At 38.3% G+C, this 12,185-nt stretch overlaps 1 non-coding gene across 1 annotated transcript; it reads right to left on the bottom strand.

Moving 5' to 3' along the window:
• Positions 1-10,519: 10,519 nt before the first annotated feature.
• LOC112752385 (small nucleolar RNA R71) lies at positions 10,520-10,627 on the bottom strand. The gene has a single exon (XR_003176824.1). It is a non-coding gene; the product is annotated as a small nucleolar RNA R71 (small nucleolar RNA).
• Between the last annotated feature and the right edge of the window lie 1,558 nt (positions 10,628-12,185).

Here is a 12,185-nt window from a genome sequence, read left to right as displayed (position 1 = left end):
TTCAAACACCATCTATAACCACTTAGGTAGTTTGTTAGATAGTTTGATTTTCATTTCAATTTCTATTTTTTATTGTAAGTGTTGGATTGTTAATCTTGTTTACCATTAATTGCTGTTGAGTACTAAAAAGGATGTTATCTTAACATCATTATGTTTATAATATTTATTGGATTCCTTGATTGAGGTTATATTTTCCTACTTGGTTTTGAGTTCTTCATGCTTACCTTTTGAGAATACCAAGTGATGAGAATTGCCCTCAAGCTTGTAAATCCTTTTGAATTGCATGATTTGGCCACCATGTAATTTGAATACTTTTCCTTGATTAGGCGAGTTCTTGATGGATGTTGCGCATTTGCCTTAATGCATTGTATTTCATGGTCATATGCATCCATATATTTTTAGCTTGAATGCTCTCATGCCTCTTTATTGCTTGTTTGGAGTGTATTAACCTACGAGTTTAGAGCATTTCAAGCACATTAGGATGAGTGAAGTGCATGCTTCTTTGTGACATAGTTTTTAAGCTAGTGTGTGTTCAAGATCGCATGCATCTTAGGACTCACACACCTACTTTCCTTAATGTCACACTAATTCACTCACTTCATTCCAGTGGTTTTCACCTCATTCCAACAATTTACGCTTCACTTGCTTTTGTATTTTCTCATCTTATGGTGTTATTTTCTATTTTTCATGAATGATGCACCGCAAGTAAAAAAGGAAGCGGAAGAAAGAACACGCAGTAACCGGTTGATATACCAGTTGAAGGTAGCAATCCGGAGAGTCGCCGTACCCCCTTGCTCACCTTTGAGTGCACCGAGGAGGTGCAAACTTTTAAGTGTGGGAAGGTCGTCCGACCAGTCGGCATTTTTGGGTGACAAGTTTCTAATCTCAACACTTTTGCATTTCATTTTTAGGTCTTTTAGGATTTTTAGTTGCATTTTCTTCTTTTTGCATATATATACATAATAAGCTTAGTCAAAAGCATGATATTTTCCAAGAAAAACATTCTTAATAGGACATTAACATCCCAATTGATTTGAGTAAAATTCTTCATAGAACTTCTTGAATTATATATATATTGTGGATCATGTTTTTGAGCTAAAAACACAAGCTTGTGAGTTTTGAGCCTAATGGTGTGGTTACGTCTTATAACCACTTATTCTCCTTCTTGTGTGCAATTGTTCTCTTTCTATGATTGTATTCTTGATTTGTTTGATTCTTTATGTCCATTATTTTGTATAGACATGCATTTATATGATTGAGGCCATCATTTTAAATAGCTCACTTGCCCAAAAAGCCTAACCTTTTATCTTCCATTGTTAGCCAACTTTGAGCCTACGATTAACCCACTTGTTCATAATTTTAGCACATTACAATCCTTGAAGCGAAAAACAATAAATGTCCTTAATTTGGATCTTTGATTAGCTTAGGCTAGTGAGTGTGAGTATCATTCAAGTGTGGAAAATTTGGGATAGTGGTTGAGAATTGGTTGAGAAAAAGGGTAGTTTGTATTTTTGTTGAAAATATTAGGAATTGGGTACATACTCATGTATTGATTAAATGTATAGACCTTATGCATTGATATTGTTGTATATAGTTTGAAAGAAAGAAAAATGAGAAAAACAAAAGAAAAAGAAAAAGGAAAAAAAAGAGTATGGAAAAACAAAAGAAAAAAAATAGAAAGAAAAGAAAAAAAAAGAAAAAGAAAGAAATAAAAGGGGACAAAATGCCCCAAAGTAAAATTCAATAAAAATCAATGCATAAGTGTTATGATCAAGAAAAAAATGCATGAGTATGTGAAAAAGTAAAGAATGGGTAGTTAGGTTAGCTTTGAATTGTATAGGTTGTCATAGGTTAGGTGGGAAGTTTAAGCTTATCAAAGATTCAAATTTCAAGTCCACTTGACTAAATATGCATCCTACCTTGACCCTAGCCCCATTACAACCTTATGAAAAGACCTCATGATGCTTGTATACATGCACCGAATAAATGTTGATTGTTAGATGAAAAGCAAATCTTGGAAAGCATGATTAGGGGAGAATTGAGTAAATCAACCCTAAACACTTGAGCGAATAGAGTGCAAACACTTCCGGTGAGGGTTTGATGCTCAATTACATGTTTTCACCTATGATCATCACTTTTCTTGCAAGTTTGTAAAAATATTTAATAACTCAATTCGATTTTGGATTAGGCTTGCTAGTCCTTGGCCCTTGTGCATATATGCTTCTTGGGAATTGATTTATTTTGACCAAGCAATTACATTCATTTAGATAGTTGCATATAGTTTAGGTTGCATATAGTTAGTTTACATTGAATAAATGTTGATACCCTTTGTTTCTCTCTTGGCTTAAGCATGAGGACATGCTTGGTTTAAGTGTGGGGAGGTTGATAAACCCCATTTTTAGGGTTTATCTTGTATTGATTTTAGGGGATTTTATCACCTTTCACCCACATTTATTTAATGAAATAGCATGGTTTCATGATTATCTCCTAATTTGTGCTTAAGTGTGAAAACATGCTTTTTAGGCCTTAATTGGTTGATTTTAATTCACCTTTGATTCCATTAAATGCCTTTATGTGTGGTGCACGAAATTGTGATTCACACTTTTCACAACTCTGATGCAACTAACCAGCAAGTACACTAGGTCGTCCAAGTAATACCTTACGTGAGTAAGGGTCGATCCCACGGAGATTGTCAGCTTGAAGTAAGCTATGGTCACCCTTGTAAATCTCAGTCAGGCGAATTCAAATGGTTATGAGGTTTTGATAATTAAAAGATAAATAAAACATAAAATAAGATAAAGTTACTTATGTAATTCATTGGTGGAAATTTCAGATAAGCGTCTGGAGATGCTTTGTTGCTTTTGAACCTCTGCTTTCCTATTGCCTTCTTCCAACCATGCGTGCTCCCTTCCATGGCAAGCTGTAGGATCCTCTCAGCGAAAATGGTCCTCTACGGTTTCTGCACGGCTAATCAACTGTCGGATTTTTCGTCTCGGATGAAAAATACTAGGTATAGCTACCGCATAGCTAATCATCTGTCGGTTCCCGCTAGTGTCGGAATAGGATCCATTGATCCTTTTGCACACTGTCACTTGCGCCCAACATTCGTAGGTTTGAAGCTCTTTACAGTCATCCCTTCCCGGATCCTACTCGGAATATCACAAACAAGGTTTAGACTTTTCGGATCCCAGGAATGCTGCCATTATTCTAGCCTATACCACGAAGATACTAATCTCACGGACTCGGTTCGTGTATTAGATATCCAAGAGAATATACTCCAGCTGTCGTCCAATGACTACGTTGAACATCATGTAGATCGCTTTGTGGTTGTCAGGCACGCGGATCTTGGCTAAGCGAGTAATGAAGATTGGGTGATTGTCACGGGTCACCCCTTCATTCTGACTTAACTGAATTAAGTACAAGAGTATATCTTGGAGAAGAAGTAGGCGTGAATTGAAGGAAAAATAATAGTACTTGCATTAATTCATGAAGAACAGCAGAGCTCCACACCTTAATCTATGGGGTGTAGAAACTCTACCGTAGAAAATACATAAGTGAAAGAGGTCTAGGCATGGCCGTGAGGCCAGCCTCCAAACGTGTACAATAGTCTATGATAGCATAAGATTCTTCAGATGGTCAAAAGACATAAAATAAATCTCTAAAAGTAGTTTTTATACTAGACTAATAACCTAGGGTTACAGAAAATGAGTAGCTAAGTGCAGATAGTGCAAAACTCCACTTCCGGGGCCCACTTGGTGTGTGCTTGGGCTGAGCATTGAAGCTTTTTCGTGCTTGGGCTGTTCCTGGAGTTAAATGCCAGCTTTGGTTCCAGTTTGGGCGTTTAACTCCAATTCTGGTGCTAGTTTGGGCGTTTTATGCCAGAATGTTTTAGGCTGACTTTAAATGCCAGTTTGGGCCATCCAATCTCGGATAAAGTATAAACTAGTATATATTTTTGAAAAGCCCAAGATGTCTACTTTCCAACGCAATTGAGAGCGCACCAATTGGGCTTCTGTAGCTCCAGAAAATCCACTTTGAGTGCAGGAGGGTCAGAATCTAACAGCATCTGCAGTCCTTTTTCAGCCTCTGAATCAGATTTTTGCCCAGGTCCCTCAATTTTAGCCAGAAAATACATGAAATTATAGAAAAATACACAAACTCATAGTAAAGTCCAGAAATATGATTTTTGAATAAAAATAATAAAAATATAATATAAAGTAGCTAAAACATACTAAAAACTATGTAAAAACAATGCCAAAAAGGGTATAAATTATCCACTCATCACAACACCAAACTTAAATTGTTGCTTGTCCCCAAGCAAATAAAATCAAAATAGGATAAAAAGAAGAGAAAATACAATAAATCTCAAATATCAATGAAGCTCATTTCCAATTAGATGAGCGGGGCTAGTAGCTTTTTGCTTCTGAAGAGTTTTGGCATCTCACTTTATCCTTTGAAGTTCAGAATGATTGGCATCTATAGGAACTCAGAATTCAGATAGTGTTATTAATTCTCCTAGTTCAGTATGTTGATTCCTGAACACAGCTACTTTATGAGTCTTGGCCGTGACCCTAAGCATTTTGTTTTCCAGTATTACCACCGGATACACAAATGCCACAGACACATAACTGGGTGAACCTTTTCAGATTGTGACTCAGCTTTGCTAGAGTCCCCAGTTAGAGGTGCCCAGAGCTCTTAAGCACACTCTTTTTTTTTTTTTTTGCTTTGGACCACGACTTTAACCGCTCAGTCTCAAGCTTTTCACTTGACACCTTCACGCCACAAGCACATGGTTAGGGACAGCTTGATTTAGCCGCTTAGGCTAGGATTTTATTCCGTTGGGCCCTCCTATCCATTAATGCTCAAAGCCTTGGATCCTTTTTACCCTTGTCTTTTGGTTTAAAGGGCTATTGGCATTTTGCTCTTGCCTTTTGGTTTAAAGAGCTATTGGCTTTTTCTGCTTGCTTTTTTTTCTTCTTTTCTTTTTTTTTCGCAAGCTTTTGTTTTTCACTGCTTTTTCTTACTTCAAGAATCAATTTTATGATTTTTAAGATCATCAATAACATTTCTCCTTTTCATTATTCTTTCAAGAGCCAACAATTTTAACATTCATAAATAACAATATCAAAAATATGCACTGTTCAAGCATTCATTCAGAAAACAAAAAGTATTGCCAAAGTGGAGGGCTTGTCCGCCACCTTGTAGAGTTCTAGAGGTATGATTTCATGAACTTCTACTTCCTCTCCATTCATGATACTATAGATCATGATAGCCCGGTTTATTGTAACTTCAGACTGGTTGCTAGTAAGAATGATAGAGCGTTGGATGAACTCCAACCATCCCCTAGCCACAGGTTTGAGGTCAAGCCTTTTTAGTTGAATCGGCTTGCCTCTTGAGTCTCTCTTCCATTGAGCTCCTTCCATACAGATGTCCATGAGGACTTGGTCCAACCTTTGATCAAATTTGACCCTTCTAGTGAAAGGATGAGGATCTCCTCTCATCATTGACAAGTTAAACACCAGCCTTACATTTTTCGGACTGAAATCTAAGCAATTCCCCCGAACCATTGTGAGCCAATTCTTTGGGTTCGGGTTCACACTTTGATCATGGTTCTTAGTGATCCATGCATTGGCATAGAACTCTTGAACCATTAAGATCCCGACTTGTTGGATTGGGTTGGTGAGAGTTTCCCAACCTCTTCTTCGAATCTCACGTCGGATCTCCAGATATTCACTCTTTTTGAGCATAAAGGGGACCTCGGGGATCACCTTTTTCTTGGCCACAACTTCATAGAAGTGGTCTTGATATACCTTTGAGATGAATCTCTCCATCTCCCATGACTCGGAGGTGGAAGCAATTGCCTTCCCTTTCCTCTTTCTAGAGGTTTCTCCGGCCTTAGGTGCCATTAATGGTTATGGAGAAAAATAAAAAAATAGAGCTTTTTCCACACCAAACTTAAAATATTTGCTCGTCCTCGAGCAAAAGAAGAAAGAAAGGAGGAGAAGAAGAAGAAATGGAGGAGATGAAGGTGAGGAGTGGGTTTGGCCAAGGGGGGTTTAAGTGTGTAAGATGTGTGAAATTGAAGGTGGTGAGGAGGGATATTTATAGGGTAAGAGAGAGGGGGAATTTGGTTATGAAGGGTTGGGTTTGGGAGGAAAATGGTTTGAATCTGAATGGTGAGGTAGGTGGGGTTTTATGATGGATGGATGTGAGTGGTGAAGAGAGTATGGAGAAGAGGGTAGGATTTGATAGGTGAAGGGTATTTGGGGAAGAGGTATTGATTGGATTAGTCAAGGGTATTTGGGGAAGAGTGTTATGGAAAGGTGTGAAGAGGAGAGAAGAAGAGGTGGGGTAGGTGAGGATCCTATGGGGTCCACAGATCCTGAGGTGTCAAGGAATTCTGCTCCCTGCACCATTCTGGCGTTTAAACGCCCACTGTGTGCCAATTCTGGCATTTAACGCCAACTTTGCTACATTTCCTGGCGTTAAACGCCAGTCTGCTGCCACTTTCTGGCGTTTAACGCCAGCCAGACACCCTTTTCTGGCATTAAACGCCCATAATGCTACCCATTCTGGCGTTTAACGCCCAGAATGCTACTAGACTAGGCGTTAAATGGCCATTCTGTTATCCTTACTGGCATTTAAACGCCAGTAAGCCTGTCCTCCAGGATGTGCTATTTTTAATGCTATTTTTCATTTTGCTTTAATTCTGCAGTTGTTTTTGTGACTTCACATGATAATCAACCTAAAGAAAATATAAAATAACAATGGAAAATAAATAAATATAATTAAATAACATTGGGTTGCCTCCCAATAAGCACTTCTTTAATGTCAGTAGCTTGACAGTGAGCTCTAGAGAGCCTCACAGAGATTCAGAGCTTAATGTTGGCCTCCCAACACCAAACTTAGAAGTTGAGTATGGGAGCTCTGTTTGACTCTGTATTGAGAGAAGCTTTTCATGCTTCTTCTCCATGGTTACAGAAGAAGGTCCTGGAGCCTTAAACATAAGGTAGTCCTCATTTAATTGAAGGACTAACTCTCCTCTGTCCACATCAATTACAGCTTTTGCTGTGGCTAGGAAGGGTCTTCCAAGGATGATGGATTCATCTTCATCCTTCCCAGTGTCTAGGATTATGAAGTCTGCAGGAATATAAAAGCCTTCAACCTTCACTAAGACATCCTCTACAACTCCATATGCTGTTTCCTTGATTTGTCTGTGATGAGTGGATAATTTATACGCTTTTTGGCATTGTTTTTAGTATATTTTAGTTAGTTTTTATTATGTTTTTATTAGTTTTTATTTAAAATTCACTTTTCTGGACTTTACTATGAGTTTTTGTATTTTTCTGTGATTTCAGGTATTTTCTGGCTGAAATTTAGGGACCTGAGCAAAAATCTGATTCAGAGGCTGAAAAAGGACTGCAGATGCTATTGGATTCTGACCTCCCTGCACTCAAAGTGGATTTTCTGGAGCTACAGAGGCCCAATTGGCGCTATCTTAATTGCGTTGGAAAGTAGACATCCTGGGCTTTCCAGCAATATATAATAGTCTATACTTTGCCCGAGATTTGATGGTCCAAACTGGCGTTTCAAGTCAGCTCAAGAATTCTGGCGTTTAACTCCAAAACTGGCACAAAAGCTGGAGTTAAACGCCCAAATTGGCACAAAAGCTGGCGTTTAACTCCAAGAAAAGTCTCTACACATGGAAGCTTCAATGCTCAGCCCAAGCACACACCAAGTGGGCCCGGAAAAAGATTTCTGCATTAATTACTTATTTCTGTAAACCCTAGGCTACCAGTTTTCTATAAATAGGACCTTTTGGTATTGTATTTGCATCGATCTTTGATAGGTCTTATGCTATCTTAGACACGTTTAGAGGCTGGCCATTCGGCCATGCCTAGACCTTGTTCTTATGTATTTTCAACGGTGGAGTTTCTACACACCATAGATTAAGGTGTGGAGCTCTGCTGTTCTTCATGAATTAATACAAAGTACTATTGTCTTTCTATTCAAATCAAGTCTATTTCTTCTCCAAGATATTCATTCGTTCTTCAGCTTGATGAATGTGATGATCCGTGACACTCATCATCATTCTCACCTATGAACATGTGCCTAACAACCACCTCTGTTCTACTAGCAATGGCTTGAATGCGTATCTCTTGGGTTTCTAATCTAAGATTGGAACCTTCGTGGTATAGGCTAGAATTATTGGCGGTCATTCTTGAGATCTGAAAAGTCTAAACCTTGTCTATGGTATTACAAGTAGGATCTGGGAAGGGATTACTGTGACGAGTTTCAAACTCGCGATTGTGGGGCGTGTGACAGACGCAAAAGGATCAATGGATCCTATTCTGACATGATCGAGAACCGACAGATGATTAGCCGTGTGGTGACAGCGCCTTTGGAACGTTTTCACTGAGAGGACGGGAAGTAGCCATTGACAATGGTGATGCCCAACATAAAGCTTGCTATGGAAAGGAGTATGAATGATTGAAAGAAGGCAATAGGAAAGCAGAGGTTCAGGAGGAACAAAGCATCTTCATACGCTTATCTGAAATTTCAACCGAAGAATTACATAAGTATCTCTATCATTATTTTATGTTTTATTTATCTTTTAATTATCAATTCTCCATCACCATCTGAATCCGCCTGACTGAGATTTACAAGGTGACCATAGCTTGCTTCAAGCCGACAGTCTCCGTGGGATCGACCCTTACTCACGTAAGGTTTATTACTTGGACAACCCAGTGCACTTGCTGGTTAGTTGTGCGGAATTGTGACAAAGTGTGATTCACGTTTAAGAGCTCCAAGTCCTTTGGTGCCATTGTTGATGATCACAATTTCGTGCACCAAGTTTTTGGCGCCGTTGCCGGGGATTGTTCGAGTTTGGACAACTGACGGTTCATCTTGTTGCTTAGATTAGGTACTTTTCAGAATTTTTAAGAATGAATTCTAGAGTTTCAAGGTGATGTTCTTAGCATCACAAAAGCTGATTGATTCTCATCAATTTAGCTGCTGAATGTAATGTCCTGCTGAAGCTTGGCCAAACATGTCTAATCTTTTTAGACTGAAGCTTTAGACTAACATTGCCTGATTCCTGGAATTTTTATTAAAAGTTTTGATTCTCTTTATTTTCTTTTTCCATATAATTTTCGAAAATCACAAAAAAGTTTATAAAATCATAAAAATCAAAAATATTTTATGTTTCTTGTTTGAGTCTAGTATCAATTTTTAAGTTTGGTGTCAATTGCATTCTTCTTGCATTTTTCGAAAACATGCAATATGTTCTTCATTAATCTTCAAGTTGTTCTTGATGATTTCATTGCTCTGATCTTTAAATTCTCTTGTTTTGTGTGTTTTATTGTTTTTCATATGAATTCTCAATTTCTTAGTGTCTCTTATATGAAAATTCTTAAGTTTGGTGTCTTGCATGCATTGTTTATTTGATCTTAGTTGCATTTTTATTGTTTCTCATCATTAAAAATTCAAAAATTTTTTTTTTCAAAACTATGTCTTTTCAAGTCAATAATACAGAGAATTGAAGATTCAGAACATTCAGCAGAGGAATCAAACAGAAAAAGATGGGCGTTCAAAACTATGTCTTCTCAATCACATCTTTTTCAAAATTAACTCTCAATCATATCTTTTTGATTTCTAATTTCAAAATATTTTTCAAAAATCACTTAATTTCTTTCCCAATCTTAATTTTCGAAAATCTCAATCAAATTTTCAAATTTCTTTTTATTATTTTAAAATCTTTTTAATTTATTTTCGAAAATTCTTCCCCTCTTCTCACATCCTTCTATTTAAAGGACTAACACTCCTCCTCAAGGTGCAATTCAAACTCTATCCTTCTTTATATGTTCGAATTCTCTTCTATCTACCTCCTCCTTCTATTCTTCTTTTCCTCTGACACCTCAAGGAATCTCTATACTGTGACATAGAGGATTCCCTACTTTCTTATTCTCTTCTCTTTCATATGAGCAGGAACAAAGATAAAGGCATACTTGTTCAAGCTGATCCTAAACCTGAAAGGACCTTGAAGAGAAAGCTAAGAGAAGCTAAAGCACAATTCTCTCTAGAGGGCCTAACAGAGCTTTTCAAAGAAGAAGAAACCATAGCAGCCAAAAACAACAATGCCAACAATGCAAGGAAGGTGCTTAGTGACTTTACTGCACCTACTCCCGACTTCTATGGGAGAAGCATCTCAATCCCTGCCATTGGAGAAAAAAACTTTGAGCTTAAGCCTCAATTAGTTTCTCTAATGCAACAAAATTGCAAGTTTCATGGACTTCCATTGGAATATCCTCATCAGTTCTTAGCTGAATTCTTGCAAATCTGTGACATTGTCAAGACCAATGGGGTTGACCCTGAAGTCTACAGACTTATGCTTTTTCCTTTTGCTGTAAGAGACAGAGCTAGAACATGGTTAGATTCACAACCTAAAGAAAGCCTGAACTCTTGGGAAAAGCTAGTCAATGCCTTCTTGGAAAAGTTCTTTCCACCTCAAAAATTGAGCAAGCTTAGAGTAGAAGTCCAAACCTTCAGACAAAAGGAAGGTGAATCCCTCTATGAAGCTTGGGAAAGATACAAGCAATTAATCAGAAGATGTCCTTCTGACATGCTTTCTGAGTGGAGCATCATAGGAATTTTCTATGATGGTCTGTCTGAACTGTCCAATATGTCATTGGATAGCTCTGCTGGAGGATCTCTTCATCTGAAGAAGACGCCTGCAGAAGCTCAGGAACTCATTGAAATGGTTGCAAATAACCAATTCATGTACACTTCTAAAAGGAATCCTGTGAATAATGGGACAAATAAGAAGAAAGGAGTTCTTGAGATTGATACTCTGAATGCCATATTGGCTCAGAATAAAATATTGACCCAACAAGTCAATATGATTTCTCAGAGTCTGTCTGAAATGTAAGTAGCAACAGGCAGTACTAAGGAAGCTTCCTCAGAAGAAGAAGCTTATGATCCTGAGAACCCAGTAATGGAAGAGGTGAATTACATGGGAGAACCCTATGAAAACACCTATAATCCTTCATGGAGAAATCATCCAAATCTCTCATGGAAGGATCAACAGAGACCTCAACAAAGTTTCAACAACAATAATGGTGGAAGAAACAGGTTTAGCAATAGCAAGCCTTTTCCATCATCTTCTCAGCAACAAACAGAGAATTCTAAGCAAAGCCACTCTGATTTAGCAACCATTGTCTCTAATCTAATCAAAACCACTCAAAGTTTCATGACTGAAACAAGGTCCTCCATTAGAAATTTGGAGGCACAAGTGGGTCATTTGAGTAAGAAAATTACTGAACTCCCTCCCAGTACTCTCCCAAGCAATACAGAAGAGAATCCAAAGAGAGAGTGCAAGGCCATAAACACGTCTCACATGGCCGAACCTAGAGAGGAGGAAGAGGCAGTAATCTCCATTGAGGAAGACCTCAATGGACGTCCACTGACCTCCAAGGAGTTCCCTAATGAGGAACCATGGGAATCTGAGGCTCAGACTGAGACCATAGAGATTCTATTGAATCTACTTCTGCCATTCATGAGCTCTGATGAGTATTCTTCCTCTGAAAAGGATGAAGATGTTACTGAAGAGCAAGTTGCTAAGTACCTTGGAGCAATCATGAAGCTAAATGCCAAGTTGTTTGGTAATGAGACTTGAGAGGATGAACCTCCATTGCTCATCAAAGAACTGGATGACTTGACTAGGCATAAATTACCTCTGAAGAGACAAGACCCTGGAAAATTCTCAATCCCTTGTACCATAGGCACCATGACCTTTGAGAAGGCTCTGTGTGACCTGGAATCAAGTATAAACCTCATGCTTCTCTCTGTAATAGAGAAGCTAGGGATCATTGAGGTACAAGCTGCAAGAATCTCACTGGAGATGGCAGACAATTCAAAGAAACAGGCTTATGAACTTGTAGAGGATGTCTTGGTAAAGGTTGAAGACCATTACATCCCTGCTGATTTCATAATCCTAGAGACTGGGAAGTGTATGGATGAATCTATCATCCTTGGCAGACCCTTCCTAGCCACAGCAAAAGCTGTGATTGATGTTGACAGAGGAGAATTGATCATTCAAGTGAATGAAGACTCCCTTGTGTTTAAAACTCAAGGATATCCCTTTGTCACCATGGAGAGGAAGCATGAAGAGCTTCTCTCAATACAGA

This window comes from Arachis hypogaea, chromosome 15 (genome assembly GCF_003086295.3).
Source record: "Arachis hypogaea cultivar Tifrunner chromosome 15, arahy.Tifrunner.gnm2.J5K5, whole genome shotgun sequence".
NCBI lineage: Eukaryota > Viridiplantae > Streptophyta > Magnoliopsida > Fabales > Fabaceae > Arachis > Arachis hypogaea.
Note: the sequence above shows the minus strand (reverse complement) of the source record. Positions and strands in the feature narration are given on the sequence as shown.